The 20332-nt window shown below is 36.0% G+C and overlaps 1 long non-coding RNA gene and 1 other non-coding gene across 2 annotated transcripts in view; both read right to left on the minus strand.

The window, feature by feature from the left end:
- Positions 1–4351: 4351 nt before the first annotated feature.
- Positions 4352–4486, minus strand: LOC113597154 (small nucleolar RNA SNORA17). The gene has a single exon (XR_003418013.2). It is a non-coding gene; the product is annotated as a small nucleolar RNA SNORA17 (small nucleolar RNA).
- Positions 4487–13173: 8687 nt separating this feature from the next.
- Positions 13174–20332, minus strand: part of LOC128315979 (uncharacterized) — a 30640-nt gene continuing 23481 nt past the window's right edge. Inside the window, exons 3-4 of the long non-coding RNA XR_008299255.1 lie at positions 16860–16923; positions 13174–13214 (exon numbers count right to left, since the gene is read on the minus strand). This is a non-coding gene — a long non-coding RNA (uncharacterized LOC128315979). The remainder of the gene's footprint in view (positions 13215–16859; positions 16924–20332) is intronic.

Raw genomic sequence — 20332 nt, forward strand, 5'->3', positions numbered from 1 at the left:
TTTAGGGAGCTGTCAGACTGAATAGCAGGTGTTCTTTATGATGCTGTATGGAGTCCAGAAGTCCCAAATGTAGCTAGGAGAAGAAACCCTTGATATTTCTGGAAACTGCAAAAATTCCAAGCCATCCCAATTAGTATTAATGGAAATATAGTGTTAAAACATTGTAAAATTGTCTTAAATGTGATAGAGGAGGGGAATTAAGGGAGTAGTTAAGAAATTTAGAGAGTATAGACTGTACCTTCTTATCAGAGAGACCCCATATTTGACCATATTTTTTCCCATGGATAAAGTATTGTCTATATTCTAACTAGAATCTGAAATAAACTCATATTGCAGCAAAACAAATAATCCATTTTCTGTTGTGACCAGTATCCATGTGAGAGTGTGAGGTATATATTCATTGTAGAGACTACCTTCTGGGGTAGGAAAATTTCACTTACCCAAGCTATCTATGCTCCTTTGGGACCTCTTAATTTCTAAGTTCCTCTGAATTGAGAAAATCACTTGAAAGTGTGCCTTTGCTAAGATCAAAGACAGACCTGGTCAGTGCAATTAATTATAAAAGTTCCACTGATAGAAATTAAGCACAGTTTTAAAACATTTCTTTGGCTAACTTTTTAATTTAATAATTATATTATTTTAAAACAAAATTGCTATTTCTAGTCCCTTCAGGAGCCGATGACTTAGGTAAGTGGTCAGAGAAGACCAGTCAAGACAAATGAGCTGGTTGCCGATATACTCCACCTGTGTATATGACAGAACAGCCAGCCTTGAATTGCTGGTTTTGTGGGGTTTCAATGGAGGGTAGAAAAACATTTTGAAGTCTCGAGAATTTCTGTGGTTACATAAGCAAAGTTCTGGGTTTATATTGGGTGAAAGTCAGCATTATTAATATTCTTTTAGGTAACCAAACAATAATGGAAGCCTACCTTTTTATTTTCACTTACAAAGTATTACGTAAATCAAGTATTCTTGGTCAGAACGCAACGCTTTAGAGGTCTGAGAAGGAAATATGATAATATGTCTCTATCTGCCTTTTCTTATTACTTTTGTTTAACCACACACATGCAAGTCTGTTCACATTTTGGTGGTTGTTTCAGTTTCCTTTTAATTCAATTACACAATTATGTGTACACATATCCACATATTTTTGGGAGGAGTCTTGTTTGTTTTTGAATAGATAAGATATAGAAATGTACTTTATTTAAAATTTATTTAAAATCAATTTATGCTTAAGCATCTTTCTTTCAATGGTGATTACTACTCTTAGAAAAACAAAGAGAAAACTTATTTAAAACATATTTCATTTTTTGTTCAAAAGTAAAGATATATTTATATTTTTTAATTTTAAAAAAATGTTTATTTATTTATTTAGAGAGAGATAGAGAGTAAGCAGGGGAGGGGCAGAGACAGAGAGAGACAGAGAATCCCAAGCAGATTCTGCACTGTCAGCATGGAGGCTGATGCAAGTCTCGAACTCATGAACTGAACTGTGAGATCATGATCTGAGCTGCAGTCAAGAGTCTGACACTTAGCTGAATGAGCCACCCACATGCTCAGGTAAAGGTATATTTTTAAAATGTTCTCTTCACAGTTTAAGGATGGATGCTTGGGGTTTGGAAAGCTAATGTAGAAAAACAATGAGGTATAAGGATGGGATTGCTGGACTTGACATTAACTATGTGGATAGTGTCAGTGATGTGAATCCACTAGTCAGCTTGGCTAAAGATCAGGCAAATGAAGGTGGTATCTCAAGACATAGCCTAGAAACATCACTACGTTAAAATGGTTATGTTTAAGGAATGGAAACCACATGTAAACTAGTAAATAAACCAGTTATTGCGTTGTGTGAACATTCTAGACAGTCTGGAGAACACAAACATTTTAAATTATGGTAACTACACTAAAGTAACATTGAATATGTAGTGAAGCAGAGTTACATACCTTCACCTCAACCCCATGTTAGCTCATCAGGAAGAAGTGGCTGTGATGCAGTGTATTGCAAACATTCTGTTGTTTATTTCCTTCTCTTCTCATGGTTAGAGAACATTTGCTAAATAGGCATTTCACTAGTCCTGACTGGTGGGGGACTCTACACAAGTTCCAAGCATTTACCAAGTATAGACTTCATAGTCACTATCCCTGTGTCTGGTACGTTCTGTGTAGGTATTCTAGGGAGTAAATGAGTCCTAAATTTCAGCTCCACCAAGGAAGAAGAAACCATGGTAGAGAAGTGGGTCAATGTGTTCAACTGAGAGAGGTTTTAAGATTGTTATTCTTTGAGGGAGAAGGGAGTAATTACCTAATTAGATCTTGCTCACTTATCCCTAGGTAAAACTAAAAGAGTGAAAAGTCTCAGAGACTTCACCTAAGATGAGCATTTATGTAGCAAAGGGCACTTAGATATATCATCTTCCTAAAGTGGGTCCAATCAGGCAGAGGGAAGTAATTTTAAAGGGCTGGGAAAAATGTAATTGTGATAGAGGATGAGAGCAATACCTCTTGCTTATATTAATATATTCACTTACCAGGGATTTTTATTTTATTATTTTATTTTATTTTATTTTGAGAGAGAGAGAGAGAGAGAGAGAGAGAGAGGGAGAGAATCTTAATCTCCAAGCTCAGTGTGGAGCTCGACAAGGGGCTTGATGTGGGGCTTGACATAGAGCTCAATCCCATAACCCAGGGATAATGACCTGAGCCAAAATTAAGAGTTGGATGCTCAACTGACTGAGCCACACAGGTGCCCTGATTTACCAGGGATTTTAATCACCTATCAATCAATCATCCTGGACATTAGCAAGTCACTTTGGGGACCATATTATATTGTACATCATAATCCTAAAGCACGTGTCAACATCCACGGCTGACTAAGGTTTTTACTAGAATGTTTGCTGGCCAGTAGATCAGCCACGCTGTATGAGAGTGATTATGAAACCTTGAATAAGTGCCTGGTAGAAGTAAGCAGAGAACCCACAACAGCATAAGCTCAGGTATGAGAGTTAAAACACATACACACAACTCAAAAAGATTCAAAACTTGGAGGCATCTGGGTAGCTCAGTCGGTTAAGCATTTGACTTTGGCTTGGGTCATGATCTCATGGTTTGTGGGTTTGAGCCCCATGTAGGGTTCTGTGCTGAGAGCTCAGAGCTTGAAGTCTACTTCAGACTCTGTCTCCCCCTCTCTCTCTGCCCCTCCCCCACTGTTTCTTTCCCTCCCTCTCTCTCTCTCAAAAAGAAAAGAAAAGAAAAGAAAAGAAAAGAAAAGAAAAGAAAAGAAAAGAAAAGAAAAGAAAAGAAAAGAAAAAAGACTGAGGGCGCCTGGGTGCTCAGTCAAGCCTTTCACTTCGGCTCAGGTCATGATCTCATGGTCCATGGATTTAAGCCCCACATTGGGCTCTGTGCCGGCAATGTGGAGCCTGCATGGAATTCTCCCTCTTTCTCCTTCTCTCTCTGCCCCTCCCCTGCTCATGCTGTCTCTCTGAAAATAAATAAACTTAAAAAAAAAAGACTCAGAACAATTCCTATTGGATTTACACTATTCACTAATGTTTAAGGTGGAGGAAGGAGGTAAAGTTTAAATAACGATGTCTGCAAATGAGTTGTTGTCAACTTAAAAAGGGATACATTTATATAGATCACAGGGGATGTTAGGAAAAAGACATAGGCATTCATTTCTTAATTAGAATTCTTGATTATGTTAGGAAGGGCCATTCTAAGACCACTGACTCAAAAATAATTGTAATTTGGAGTTAAGTAATTATTACACAAAAAGGAATTTACTTACTTAGTAGTAGGTAGACTTATTGAATGTTGGCCTGGATCTTCTCCCAGACTGAGCAATAGATTAGTGTCACTGACGTCTCTGATCAGCAGAATGCTCATAATTTTGTTTGTGTTGACCACCTGAATTCAAATGGGCTTCTATGAAATAATAGGGGGGCAATTAAATGCTGTTCTTTTATTTGACTTTATTATTTTTTACATCAACTGCTTGTTTGAAGAAAAAGTAGTAAATATTAAGGCAACTTAAACTGAGTTGTTTTTCTAAGTTGTTTTCTCACCAATATTTGAAAAAATACCTTTTTTTTTTGTCTTGAGTAGTTTGGATAGACAACTAGATTAAAAATTTCAATGGCTTTTAACTTGTACTTCTGTATTTCTCCAGCTGCTAGGCAATGGGGCTCCTAATCCATTACAATGAAAAAAATACTGAAAGACCCAGACTGATTAATATAATTATAAATAAGACCAAGACATCTATGAGCTAAGAATTGTTGTACGCAGGTAATGAGGGAAGAATTAAGCAGTGTAGTTATGTATGTGTTCCACTTCCTACATTTTTTTTTCAAGTGTCAATCTATTAATCATTCAGATGTTCACCAGCCAGAACACTGGGCCTGGATAAGCCACTTTTCCTTTCTGTCACCTAATGACACAAATGTGACACAAAAGCAGCCACACCTGCAATGTGTCTTGGTGCAGTGTATTTGGAAGATTGAACAATTCAAGTTTTATTTCCCTGTGGATGAAGGATCAACAGGCCCTGACTTAGGATATTGCACAGAAAGGCCTGAATCTGCAAAACATTTATATTTCAGGGTGAACTTATTCTAACACCAATGTGTCAACTTATCTGAGACCCCAGGATGCTCATCCAGGCACTGAGTTTCCACCAGGCAAACTCTCAGCAGGAAGGCCACCTTATTCCTCCTCCCTCTGCCTTTCTAGCATAGGAGGTGCACCTGCAGCATCTTGGGTCAGGCGGGGTCGTGTCCAGCGTGGGGCCAAAAGTGAGGCTTGAAATCACAACCTGAGGTCAAGACCTGAACTGAGATCTTAGATCTTGGATCTCGGAGATCTCAGATGCTCAGCCAACTGAGCCACCTAGGCGCCCCCACTTCCTACATTTTTAACAGTACTATTTTGATGATATCCTCATAAGCCCCTAAGAGATAACATTTTTTGTGTTGTTAAGGATTATTTTACTTCTATCTTCAACTTCTTTCCATCCAGATATAGAAGCCTGGGACATATAAGGTTATGATTTCTCTAACCTACTGTTTTCAAAACAAAGTTTTGTTTGGTGGAATCCCACCTGCTTGGTGCCTATTAGTTTCTAGCGCATCATTTTCTAGCAGTCTACTCAAGGAAGAGACTGAGTTAAGACTGTATCTTATAAGAAGTACTAGATGTAAATATATGTAGTGTAGATCCCTTACCTTAAAGAAGGTGCTATTAGATTGGTAAGTCAACAGTGGTAAGATGCTGAACAGCAGACAGTGGTATACAATTAAAGGACTACAAATTTCAAAGGATTTAAGGTCAATGTGGGCAGCACAGATTGGTGAAAGTACTATGGGATATGGCTAATTTGATTGAATGATAGACTCACCAAAGATACCGAGAGTAAGGAATGTAATTTCAAATAGCGGAGACCCTATTAGCATAATACGTGAAAGAGTACGTGCATGGTATAAACCAGGGAGCCCAGGCTTTAAAGACAGGCAAAAGTAGCCTGAAACTTGGCACTGTCACTTGTGAACTATGCGAACTTAGCCAAGTTACAAACTCTGAGCCTCATATTCTTTTATCTAAAATGGGATTCTTGTATTACCTTAATTTTTTTTTTTTTGTATATTTCTGGACAGTATCCAACCAAACTAGCTCAGGTAAACAAATAAATGCATAATATGTAAAATGGTGATAGTAGTGGACCCGATTTAGTTTATACAACACACCAGTATTCACTCTTGCCTTCCTTGCTTTCTTTCTAGCCCCAGTATCCATAAGAATGATTGTCTTTGCCTCTGCTAACAACCAGGGGCCCAATATGGTTGCTTCTATAGGTCCCTGATATCTCTCAGGCATGATAAGACATTGTTCTGTCTCCTTCTAACACTTCACTTTTGGCCTCCCACCTCTAGGCTCCATCTGCATTTAAGCTTCCGTGTCCCAAAGAAGTGCTTGAACAGAAGACTTCTGTGTAAGCAGTTTATGTGAGGAGGGGATCTCTGGAGGTAGGAGTGACAGAACAAAGGGGATGAGACAGGGAAGGAGGAAAGGCCACTGAGGAGAGCAAATGTTATGTCCTGTGCCCACAATGTGCAAGGCAGTGGTCCTAGCTTTGGGAATATTACGTTGACTAAACTACAGACAAGAACTTAGAGTTTTGAGGGAAAATCAGATAGCAAACAAATACTTATATAAATAAATAAATAAATAAATAAATAAATAAATAAATAAATAACTGAAAGCTGTAAATAACTTCTGTGGAAAAAAGGGTATACACTGCTGTGAGAGAGTGAAAGAGGAAATAATTTTTTATTAGTTAATTTTTTTATTTGACTATAGTTGACACATAATGTTACATTAGTTTCATATGTACAACATAGCGATTCACTTTCTCTTTATATCATGCTATGTTCACCACAAGTGTAGCTGCCATATGTCACCCTACAACATTGTAGTATATACCATTGACTATTTTCCCTAAGCTGTACCTTTATTCCCATTACATTCATTCAATAAGTGGAAGCCTATATCTTCCATACCCCTTCCCCCATTTTGCCTGCCTTCTCCCAGCAACTATCAGTTTGTTCTCTGTATTTATAGGTTCATTCTGCTTTCTGTTTATTTACTTGTTTTGTTTTTTTAGATTTCATGTTATAAGTGAAGTCATATGGTATTTATCTTTCTCAGACTTATTTCACTTAGCAAAATGCCTTCCAGGTCAAACAAAATCAAAGTCATCACAAATGGCAAGATCTCATTCTTTCTTTGGCTGAGTAATATTCCATTATTAGATAGATAGATAGATAGATAGATAGATACAGATATAGATATATACCAAATCATCTTTATCCATTTGTCTATTGATGGACATTTAGGTTGCTCCATATCTGGGCTATTGTAAATAATGCTGTGATAAACATGGGAGTGCAGGGGCACCTAGGTGGCTCAGTCGGTTAAGCGTCCGACTTCAGCTCAGGTCACCCTCTCGCGGTCCGTGAGTTCGAGCCCCACGTTGGGCTCTGGGCTGATGGCTCAGAGCCTGGAGCCTGCTTCTGATTCTGTGTCTCCCTCTCTCTCTGACCCTCCCCCATTCATGCTCTGTCTCTCAAGTAAATAAACGTAAAAAAAAAAAAACACGGAAGTGCATATATCTTTTTGAAAAGGTGTTTTCATTTCTTTGGGTAAATACCCAGTAGTGGAAAAATGGAATCATATGGTGTTTCTATTTTTAATTTTTTGAGGAACCTCCTTAGTGGTTGTACCAATTTACAGTCCTACCAATAGTGTTTGGGGGTTCCTTTTTCTCTTCATCATTGCCAACACGTGTTATTTCTTATCTTTTTATTGTAGCTATTCTGACAGCTATGAGGTAATATCTCATTGAGGTTTTGATTTGCATTTCCCTGATGATTAATGATGTTGAGTATCTTTTCATGTGTCTGTTGTCCATCTTAAGTCTCCTGTGGAGTAATGTCTATTCAGGCCCTCTGCCCATATTTTAAATGGGGTATTTGTTTGTTTGTTTGTGTTTTGGTGTTAAGTTGTATGAGTTCTTTATATATTTTTATATTAATCCTTTACTGGATATATTATTTGCAAATATATTCTCCTATTCAGTAAGTTGTCTTTTGTTTTGTTGATGGTTTCCTACACGGTGCAAAAGCTTTTTATTTTGGTATAGTCCCAATAGTGTATTTTTGCTTTTGTTTCTTTGCCTGTGGAGACATATCTAGAAAAACGTGGCTATGGCTAGTGTCAGGAATTATTGTCTGTGTTCCCTTCCAGGATTTTTATGGCTTCAGATCTCACATTTAGGTCTTTAATCCATGCTGAATTTATTTTTGTACAGGGTGTAATAAAGTGATCCTCAGTTTTATTTTTTGCATGTAGGTGTCTAGTTTTCCCAGTACCATTTATTGAAGAAACTCTCCATTTTTCTTTAATCCATATTAAAAGTAGCTCTTGTGATTGGTATATTGCAGGAGGTGAGGCTTAATGCATAATTTGTGTTGCTCCGGAGATACCACACGTTTGGTTCTTCCTACCCCCACAGAAGCCCCTAGGTATCTCCTCCCTTCAGGGCATCCTGATACATAGCCCCATTTCATATGCCATCAATCCCTTTTTCTTCGCCTGGGTGCCACTCCCGAGCACACAGGACCCACAGTGTATAAGTGCACATGGTTTGGAACATAAGCATCTTCAAAATTCATTTTTTGAGAGGGAATGTTAGGGTCATGAGCCAGCTGGGTCCCCTGCAGTGTGCATCCTTATCCACATGTGAACCTCTGTCGGGACTGTGACCTGGGAGGAGTCTGCTCTTCTGTGTCACCAAGCACTTGGAGCATGTACGTGCCAGTGTAGATGAGCAACTGTCTGGTCACCTGGGTGATGTGGCACAGGACCTGCAGCCGGCTCCTCAGCAGGGCCTTGACTCCTATACACCAGATGTTGTAGGACACCGAATATATCTCATACATGGTGGTCTTGATGTTGCATATTTTTGCCTCCTTTGTCATAGACTGATTGGCCATACAAGTGTGGGTTTGTCCTAGGTTTTCTGTTCTGTTCCAGTGATCTATGTATCTGTTTTTGTATTGTGGCTTTTTAAGGTTTATTTATTTATTTTTAGAGAGAGAGACAGACAAAGAGAAAGAGAGAGAGAGAGTGTGTGCACAAGTTGGGGAGGGGCAGAGAGAGAGGGAGAGAGAGAATCCTAAGCAGGCTCCACACTGTCAGCACAGAGGCCAACACAGGGCTTGATCCCACCAACAGTGAGATCATGACTGAGACCTTGGTGATTAGATCAAGAGTTGGCCTCTTAACTGAACCACGCAGGTGCTCCGGTACCATTCTGTTTTGATTATTACAACTTTGCAATGTATCTTGAAATCTGGGATTATGATACCTCCAGGTATCTTGTATTCTTCAGGATTGCTTTGGCTATTATTTATTTGTTTATTGTATTACTTATTCTAGTTTTGTGAATAATGCTGCTGATATTTTGGTAGAGATTGCCTTGAATCTGTAGATTGCTTTGGGTGATATGAACATTTTAACAATATTAATTTTTCCAATACCTGAGCATGGAATAACTTTCCATTTTTCCATTTGTTTGTGTCATCTTCAGGGTCTTTCATCAATGTTTTATGGTTTTGGGGATAGAGGTCTTTCACCTCACTTAAGTTTACTCCTAGGTATTTTATTTTTCTGGTGCAACTATAAATGGTGTTATTTTAAAAATTTCTGTTTTTCTCTTTCTGCTACATCATTATTAGTATACAGAAACACTACCATATTTTGGCTGTTAATTTTGTACCCTGCCACTTTACTGAATTCATTTATTACTTCTTGTAGTTTTTTGGGTTTTTTTTTGTTTTTTTTTTTGTTTTTTGGTGGAGTCCTTAGGATTTTCTATGTATAGTGTGATGTCTTCTGCATATAGTGACAGTTTAACTTCTTCTTTACCCATATGGATGCTTCTGATTTCTTTTTCTTGTTTGATTATTGTGGCATAACATATTCAGTGCTATGACAGATGAAAGTGGTGAGAGTGGACATTCTTGTCTTGTTCCTGATCTTAAAGGAAAAGCTCTCTGTTTTTCACCATTGAGTATGATGTTAGCTATGGTTTTTCATATATAGCCTTTATTATGTGGAAGTATGTTTTCCCTAACCCCATCTGGTTGAGAGTTTTTATCATGAATGGACATTGAATTTTATCAAATGCTTCCCCCCCCATCTAATGATAAGGCAATTTGATTTTTATCTTTTTTGTTTGTTGATGTCATTTATGACATTGATTGATGCGTGAATATTGAACCACCTTTGCAGCCCAGAATAAATCCCACTGGATCATGGTGAATTATCTTTTTAATGCATTGCTATATACCATTTGCATTTTGTTGGGGATTTTTGCATCTGTGTTTATCAGGGCTATTGGCCTATAGGTTTCTTTTTTGTGTGGTATCTTTTTCTGGTTTTGGTCTCAGGGTAATTCTGGCCTCAATTGTGTCATAGACCTTGGGTCTAGAGTTCTTTCTTGTCCAGCAAGAAAGTGGGATGCAGGATTAAAATGTGAGAGATGTCCAGGAAAAGACAAGAGCCCTGAATAAGGGTCCTTGCTCTGTACTTATTAGGATCAGAAGGCTTACAAGCGTGATGGATGTGCACAAAGAGACAGTGAATCTTTGAACATTAACTCATGGGTGTGAGGGAAAGGGGGTTTTGAAGATATACAGTGTTAGGGGTTTAGGTCAATATAAAAATCCTGGCTCAGGGCAGATGGATGTTAACTGCAGACAAGAGGCTCTGTGTCTGTTTATCTTAGCCAGCCTAGGGGATAAGACAAATAAACCATGCTGCCTCAGGGTTAACAAGGCACCTTTCTTTTGCTAATTAGCTCCTCTCTGGGCACCCCCCACCAGGGTCTATAGCCCTATTTACCTGTTTACCTAATTTGGTCCTTCCTTCCTGTGAAAGCAACTTTCTGCTGTTGTACTAAATTGGGAGGTGTTTTCACCCTGAATACCTAACCTTGTATACTTCATATACATTTGTTTTGGGGCTTTTGCCCCTTGTCTCTATCTTGGGGGCCTTTGCCCCGCCCTCTCTATCCTTATTTGACTAATCTCGTTTACCCAAATTTGGGTGTGAGCATCCTATGGCTTTGTAATTCTTCATGCCTTGTCAACCCATTGGTGCAAGCCCATGGAATTCCTAAACTTATTCCCAACTTCTCATTTTATATATGTATGTGTGTGTGTGTGTATATGTATATGTATATGTATATGTATATGTATATACATATATATGTATATATGTGTGTGTGTGTGTATATGCACACACATGTATGTATGTATATATATGCCACAAGAAATAAAAGTGTTTTAAAATCAGGTTTATTTCAAAGCACAATAAAAAGCAAGAGAAACTACAATCTTGGGAGAAAGCAATTATCAGAAGCTGAGTCAGATATGACATATTTTGGAATTATTGTATAAGGAATTTAAAATAACTATAATTAATACATAAAGCATTCTAATTGGAAAAGTAGACTCTATGCAAAAACAGATTGGTGAGGTAAACAGAGAGATAGAAACTATATGAATCAAAAGGAAATGCTGGAAATCAAAAACATGGTAAGACAAATGAAGGATGCCTTTCATAGGCTCATCACTAGATTGGACATAACAAGGATGGAATCTTTGAGCTTGAAGATACATCAGTAGAAACTTCCCAAATTCAAATACTTGGAAGGAAAAAAATGACAAAAATAATCATATATATTATTCAAGAATGGGGTACAATAATAAAAGGATATATGTATAATTGGAATAACAGAGGAAAAGAAAGGAAAAGGAGAAGAAATATTTGAAATAATAATGGCTTGAGAATTTTCCAAAAATAATGACAAACATGAAAAAAAAAAGAAACAAGAAAAAAATCTATACATAGGCATATTATATTCAAACTGTAGAAAACAAAAGAGAAAATCTTGAAGGAATCCAAGGAGGGTAAACATTATTTATAGAGGAACAAGGATAAGAATTCCATCAGACATCTTGTCACAACCATGTTATGGTTGAAAGAGTGAAGTGAAATATTTACCTTGTTAAAAAAAATAATCTAGATTTCTATGTTCAGCAAAATTATCCTCCAAAAGTGTAGGAGAAAAAAAAAGTTCCCAGAGAGAAATCACTCATTCTTCAAGAAGACATAACATTCCTTAGTATGTATGCACCTAAAAACAGACCATGAAAATACATGAGGCAAAACTTGATATAAGTCCAATGAGAAATAGACAAATCCACTATTATAGTTGGAAACTTCAAGTCTCTGTTTTCAGTAATTGATACATCCAGAAGGCAGAACTTCAGTAAGCTCATAGTTGCTCTCAAAGGAACCATCAATCAGCTTGATCTAATTATATTTATAGATCACTTCATCCAACAATAACAGAATATATGTTCTTTTCCAGTTCACATGGAATGTTCAGCAAGATAGATCGCTTTCTGGGTCATAAAACACACCTCAAAAAGAGTAGAAATCAGACAAAGTATGTTCTCAAACCACATTGGAATGAAACTAAAAATCAATAACAAAGATAGCTGGAACATTCTAATACATTTGGAGATTAAGCCATACAATTCTAAATAGCACATGGATCAAAGAATAAGTCTTAAAAGATATTAAAAATGTTTTTTTTAATTTTTAAAAATCTATCTTTATTTTTGAGAGAGAGACAACAGAATGCAAGCAGGGAAGGAACAGAGAGAGAGGGAGACACAGAATCCAAAGCAGGCTCCAGGCTCTGAGCTGTCAGCACAGAGCCCGAGGCAGGGCTCAAACTCACGAACAGTGAGATCATGACCTGAGCCGAGGTTGGATACTTAACTGAGTGAGCCACCCAGGAGCCCCTAAAAATGTTTTTAACCACATGGAAATTAAACTACAATTTATCGGGGCGCCTGGGTGTCTCAGTTGGTTAAGCGCCCAACTTCGACTCAGGTCATGATCTCGTGGTCTGTGAGTTCGAGCCCCGTGTTAGGCTCTGTGCTGACAGCTCAGAGCCTGGAGCGTGCTTCGGATTCTGTGTCTCTCTCTCTCTCTGACCCTCCCCCGTTCATGCTGTGTTGCCCTCTGCCTCAAAAATAAATAAATGTTAAAAAAATTTTTTTAAACTACAATTTATCAAAATGTGTGGAACACAATGAAAAAAGTACTTAGAGGGAAATTTATACCATTGAATTCATATATTAGAAAAGATAAAAGATCTAAACTCAGTACTTTAAGCTTACATGTTAGGAAACTGAAAAAAAAGAGAAAGAACAAGTTAAGCCTAAAGCGAGTGAAAAAAAGACATAAATATTTGAGCAGAAATCAATAAAATTTAAAACAAAATAGAAAAAACCAACAACATTAAAAAGGTAGTTTTTTGAGCAAATCAATGAAAGTGATAAACTTCCAGCCTGGCAAACAAAAGAAAGAGAGAGAAGACACAAATACCAATATTAGAAATAAAAGAAGGGTCATTACTAATTATTCCATGAATACTAAAAGAATAATAAGGAGATATTTTTTAACAACCTTAAGCCCACAAATTTGATACCTTAGATGAAATGCATCAATTAATTCCTTGAAAGACACAAACTACCAAAACTTACCTAATAGAGAAATAGATAATATGATAGGCTTATCTGTAATAAAAAAATGAATCAATAATTAATAACCTTCAAAAAATGCGACTTGCCCAAAAATTTCACTGGTGAATTTGCCAAACATTTATGGAATAAATGATACTAATTCTCTACAATTTCTTCCAAAAATAAAAAGCAAAGGGAATGCTTTCTAGCATTATTCTTTGTTTTAAGAAAAAAGTTTATTTATTTTGAGAGAGTGAGAGAGAGAGGATGAGTGGGAGAGGGACAGAGAGAGAGGGATAGAGAATTCGAAGCAGGCTTGGCACTGACAGTGCATAGCCCAATGCGGGGCTCGAACTCACGAACGGTGAGATCATGACCTGAGATGAGATGAAGAGTCTGAGACTTAACTGACTGAGCCATCCAAGTGTCCCTTCTAGTATTATTCTTATACCCAAATCAGATGTTGACATTATGAGAAAGAAAAACTGGAGACCAATATCTTTCATGAACATACATGCAAAATCCCTAACAAAATATTAGCAAATCTAAATCAACAATATTTAAAAAGATTATACCCAAGACCGATGGGGAGTTATTCTAGTTACACAAGTCTTGAACATTTGAAAAGCAATTAAATTATAACAGGCTAAAGAACAAAAATCGCATGATCATATGAGGTGATACATTAAAATATTTGGTGCATTTTGTGTTTGATAAAATCCAACACCCATTCATGGTGAAAACTTTCAGCAAACTAACAATAGAGGAGAATTTTCTCAATTTGGTGAAAAAACAGTTATTAAAACCAACAACTAAAACAGCTAACATCTCACTTGAGAGGGAGAATCTGGTTGTTTACCCCCTAATACTGCAACAATATTTCATTTCTCCTATTCAACATTATACTGGAAGCCCTCACTAGTGCAATAAGACTAGAAAAATATTGGGTATGTAGACTCAGAACAAAGAAATAAAACTGCATTTGTTCACAGATAACATAATTTTCTACGTAGAAAATACCAAACAAATGAGAAGAAATCCTCCTGGAACTAATGAGCAATTATAGCAATGTCATAAAAACAAAATTCATATTCCAAAGTAAATTGTTTTCCTATATACGGCCCTACACAATTGGAATCTAAAATTAAACAATACCATTTATATTACCATGAAAAATGAAACATTTAGGTAAAATCCTATGAAATATATATGTGATATATATGCAGAAAGTTATAAAACTCTGTTAAGATACCAAAGACCCAGGGTGTCTGGGTGGCTCAGTCAGTTAAGCATCCAGCTTCATCTCAGGTCATGATCTCATGGTCTGTGAGTTCAAGCCCCATGTGGGGCTCTATGCTGGCAGCTCAGAACCTGGAGCCTGCATTGGATTCTATGTCTCAAGCTCTCTCTGCCCCTCCCCAACTCATGCTCTGTCTCTGTCTCTCAAAAATGAATAAATGTTAAAAAAAAAAGTAAAAAAAAAAGATATCAAAGAATATCTGAATAGTGGAGAATATTGTTAAGATGTGGATTATTCCTAACTTGATCTAGAGAGTTAATGCGATCCCAACCCAAACCTCAGCAAGCTGTTCTGTGAACTTTGACAAATTGATTCTAAACTTTATATGGAAAGAAAAAAATCTGGATACCCAACACAATACGGAAAAAGAGCAAAGTAGGAGATAGCTACTACTTGAATTCAAGGACTGCTATAAAGTTACAGTAACCAAGATAATGTGGCATTAGTGTAAAAATTGACATGTATGGCAATGGAGGAGAGGAGACCATCTATAAATAGACCCATGAAAACGGTCAACTGGTCTTTGACAAAGGAGCAAAGGCAATTCAGTGGAGAGATGATAGTCTTTTCAATGGTTTTGGGATAATATGACATTCATATGCAGAAAAGGAATGAAAACATAGGCCTTTTGTCTTTCACTAAAATAACTAAAAATGGATCATACAATTAAATATAAATTGCAAAACTCCAAAACATCCAGAAGTTAAAGAGGACAAAATCTAAGTGATCTTGGATTTGGAGAGGAGTTTTTTGACACAATTCCAAAAAAAACATGATACATGGAAGAAAAAATTGATAAGTGGAACTTTCTAAAATTTAAAAACTTCTGTGAAAGACCATGGTAAGAGAATTGAAAGACAAACCAAGGATTGGGAGAAAATAGTTGGAAAACACATATTTGATAAAGAAATATATCCAAAATATACAAGGAATTCTTAAAGCTCAACCCTCAGAAAATAAACAGATCGATTACAAAATGGGCAAAAATTCTAAACAGACCAAACCCCACCATAAAAGATATACAGATGGCAAAACAAACAGAGAAACAAACACACCCCCACACACACATACACATGAAAAGACACAACATCATTTGTCATTGAGGAATTTCAACTTTTGACAACAAATGAGATACAACTGTACACCTATTCAATTGGCTTAAAAAACTGACAACATTAAATGGTAGCAAGGATGCAGAGCAAGAGGAACTCTCTTTAACAAAACTGTAAGAAGTTTAAAGTGTGCATCGTGGTGATTTGACATACATATACATTGTAAAAACATTATCCTCATCATGATAAAAACATTAATTAACACATCCATCGCTTTACATATTTATTTAATTTTTTTGTGAGAACACTTAAGTTCTACTCCTTTAGCAACTTTCAATTATACAATACACTGTGATCAACTATAGTAACCTTGTTTTACATTAGATCTTCATACCTTATTCATCTTATAGCTGAAAGTTTGTACTTTTACCAACATTTCCCTATTTCCTCCTCCCCTCCCCTACCCAGCCCCTTGCAACCACTTTGTACTCTCTGTTTCTATGCTTTTTTCTTTTATTTTACATATTGGTGATACCATGTAGTATTTGTCTTTCTTTTATACCTCAATAAAACTGAAAAATTTTTTTCAAAACTCCCATTCACTGCTGGTGGAAATAGGAAATGGGACATACATTTTGGTAGTTTCTTACAAAGCTGATGATAATATTACCATAAGATAAAGTGATAGTATTCCTAGGTATTTACCAGATGGTTAAAAACTTATGTTCCCATAAAAACTGCATGTATATAGGAACTTTATTCATAATTACCAAAAACTATAGAAAGCCAAGATGTCCTTCAATAGGTGAATGGATTAAAAAAACTGTGGTATATCATACAATGGATTATTTAGCAATAAATAAAATAAGGTATCATGTCATGAATGTATATTCAGGAAACTGAAGTGTATATTGCTAAGTGAAAGCAGCAAATCTGAGAAGGCTGCATACTTATTCCATCTATATGACATTATGGAAAATGCAAAACTATGGAGACAGTGAAAAGATGTGTGGTTATCAAGGGTTCACAGGTTCAGTGGGGTGGATGAATAGGTGAGGTACAGGAGATTTCAGTGCAGTGATACTATTCTATATGATAGTATAATTTTCGATATGTGGTTTTATGCATACTGTGTCATCAATGAGAACCTAAAAGGAATGATGCCCTGGCAACAACGAGCATGCGTAGTGCCCAGATTTTTGTTTCTAATATCATCTCCAGTAAAAGGAACCAGACATCCTTGGAGAAGTGGCTGATTATAGAAATAGGGCAGAAATACACAGGATAAGCCTGGAACATTCTGTAATGCTAGAAAATAAGGAAATGTTCAAATATATACACACTCACCCATTTTGATGGAGGATACCAGGGTATATCAGGAACCAAATGAAAGAGCTCCCACTGAGCTAAACTGAAAAAATTTGTACAACAAAATAAAATAATATTTAATCCAAATAAGTATCTTAATCCAAATTATAAAATAAATATCCATGAGCCCCATATTGATATAAATGATTGAATAAATTAATAAGTAGGGTAGAAATTTTCCATACAGAAGAATTACAAGTAAATTATGTAGACACTCTAACCTAAACCTAAACCTGGAGGAACATAACCCCTCATTTCTTAAATACGGGTTCAGCATGATGACTTCTTTCCAAAGTGTACAGTATGGAAAGCAGGGAAAAGTAACTTTACAATGAAGAAAACTGACAAACACTATTTCAGCCTGATAATCAAGGCCACGAGAAATGAATATAACCTTGATAGGAGGTGATTAAAATGGCACTTTATTTGTGGTGTTCCTCCCCCAAACCCATGACTCTGGTCTAATCATGAAAAAAAAATCAAATACATTCCAATAGAAGGGTATCCTACAACATTTATGGCCAGTGCTCCTTAAAACTGTCAAGGTCATTAAATACATAGAAAGTCTAGGTAAGTATTACAGCCAAGAACAGCCTAAGGAGGTATGACATCAAGAAAAAATAAATAAATAATTGTGTATCAAAGTACAATATCAAGACAGTGAAAAGATAGTATGTTAGATAGAATTGGAGAAAATATTTGCAAGTCATATATCTGATAAGGGTCTTCTATTCACAATATTTAAGGAATTCTTATAACTCAACAGTAAAAATAAAAACCAACTCAATAAAAATGGGCAAAAGACCCGAATAGACATTTCTCCAATGAAGATATACAAATGGCCAACAAACACATGAAAAGATACTCCATATTGTTAGTCATTAGGGAATTATAAGTCAAAACCACAATGAAATACCGCCTTTTGACCATTAAGTTGTCTATTAGCAAGAAAAAAAACAAAAAACAAAAATGAGTTTTGGCTAGGATGGGGAGAAATTAGAACTTTTGTGCATCATTAGTATGAATATAAAAAGGGACACCCACTGTGGAAAACAGTATTGCATTTCCTTAAAAAGTTAAACAGGGAATTACCATATAATCCATTAATTCTACACCATATAACCCATTAATTCTACTCCTAGGTATTTATACAAAATATTTGAAAACAGGTAAAAAAAAAATCTTGTGCATGTATATTTTTAGTAGAACTTTTCACAGGAGCCAAAGGTGGAAACAATGCACATGTTTATCATCTGATGAATGGAGAAACAAATGTGGTTTATCCACACAAAGGGATATTAATCATAAAAAGAAATGTACTGATATACACTTCAATATATATAAACTTGAAAATTATAAATGAAAGAAGCCAGACATTAAAGGTCACATATTGTTTTGATTTTATTTATATGAAATATTCAGAATAGGTAAGTGCATGGAGACAGAAAGCAGATTAGTGTTTGTCAGGAGCTGGAAGAGAGGAATGGCCAGTGACTGCTCGATGGATATGGAGTTTTCCTTGGGGTGATGGAAATATTTTGGAACTAGATAGAAGTTGTGGTTGCACAGAATTGTGCCATTGGATTCTACGCTTCAAATGATCTTGTGTTGTGTGAATTTTCCCTCAATAAAATTAAATACCTGAGAAAGATAAATGAGGACATATTATTTTCTATTATGAATTAAGATTTTAGTTGTCTACTTTGTTTTGGCATATTGTTTTTCAGTCATAGTTGGCTTAGGTTTACCTTTCCCTCTGCTAGATATTTAGGTGAAAATTCAGTTTTGATCTTAAAAAGTATGTTAAAATTCACACACTAAGTTTTTGCTCATTTTAAACTCTCCAGGTCAGATATTATGTAGAATTTAGTTAAAAAATTTTTATATAATGAGAATAATTGTTAACAATCAAGTTTATTAGAACAATATGTTGAAATGGAGCTCTTATAATACTGTTACAAGATATGAGAATGTGTGATATTTTTTCTTCTTTGTGTCTTAAAAACAGACATTGCTTTTCTAAGCAGTTAGAGACATTCAGTATGTCTGCATTCAGTTAATGAATAAAAAGATCACTGCACTGAATCCCAAGGAACATGAATTCTAACTATTTTCTGCTATTAACTGGATATAACTGACAACCTGTTTCTTCATTTGATAGGGAAGAATATTGCATTTCCACCTCACCATTTTGTTTGAAAAAATAAATTAGATAACATGTGTAAAAACATTCAGAAAATTTAAAAGACAAATCTGTAAGTTCTTATTTTTATATTACAGCAATCATATAAAAGGATGCAGTAGAGTGTAGGATTAAATCCATGTACTTTGAAATAAAAAAATAACGGTTTTTGAATATAGATCTGACTCTAGCATAGTGACCTTTGCCAACATGTTTAGTCTTTTTCTGGTATATAATACTAGTATCTCTAAAATGGGGATGTTAATTGTATAAATGAGGTAAAAAGCAAGTACAGTGTTTCCAAGGATAGTCCATGGATATGCTTTCAAAAATATCCTCAATAATTCTTAATGAGTTTGTTAATAACTATTCCTTTTTCACTGGTATTTGATCTACATGATAGTTTATAAATAGACATTAAAATTTTAGAAGATGCTAACTTTCCTTAAAGATATTTTGCTGTCACAGTTTATTATACGTAGTTTCCTTTGCTTTCCATTTACTTATTTAACCAAACTTCTAATACTCTTTCCTTCTCTTAATGCCATGACATGAGAACTAAGTAAAACTCCCATGATGAATGGCTTGGGGACTCAGGTCATGGAACCATTAAGTGGTCCCCAAAAGGTGTTGTTAGATTATTGTTAGAGCAGGAGCAGCTGTGAGAAGCACTAATCATATAGCATCAAAGAGGGAAACATTTTTTTGAAAGATCCAGTAACAGTGAAAATATTACTTTCTGGGTTGAAAAATTTTTTGGGGGCCAGGTAAGTGGAGATATTATGTCAATAGCCTGCTAAAATTATTGGCTATTCTTTTTATCCTAACAGTGTATACATTTATGGCACAACATTAGAAAATCTCTCCCTCTTTCCTTTTTTTTCAAATCTCCATTTCTGGGGGCACCTGGGAGGCTCAGTCGGTTAAGCGACCAACTTCGGCTCAGGTCATGATCTCATGGTTTGTGGATTCGAGCCCCGTGTTGGGTTCTGTGCTGACAGCTCAGAGCCTGGAGCCTGCTTCAGATTCTGTGACTCCCTCTCTGCCCCTCCCTTGCTTGTGCTCTCTCTCTCCCAGAAATAAATAAAATAAAATAAAATAATAAAAATAATAAATCTCCATTTCTGTTTTCCAATTCGACAAGCACTTTTTGGACACCCAGTGGTGCTGGTCTCTCCAAGGGAAGTGAGAATTTTCATTTCAGGCTGTATGTATTGCTCCATATGCCTAGATTATGTTTTGATTTACAGGGAAATTTCTGAGTCTTGAT

Source organism: Acinonyx jubatus, chromosome B3 (genome assembly GCF_027475565.1).
Source record: "Acinonyx jubatus isolate Ajub_Pintada_27869175 chromosome B3, VMU_Ajub_asm_v1.0, whole genome shotgun sequence".
Taxonomy (NCBI): Eukaryota; Metazoa; Chordata; class Mammalia; order Carnivora; family Felidae; genus Acinonyx; species Acinonyx jubatus.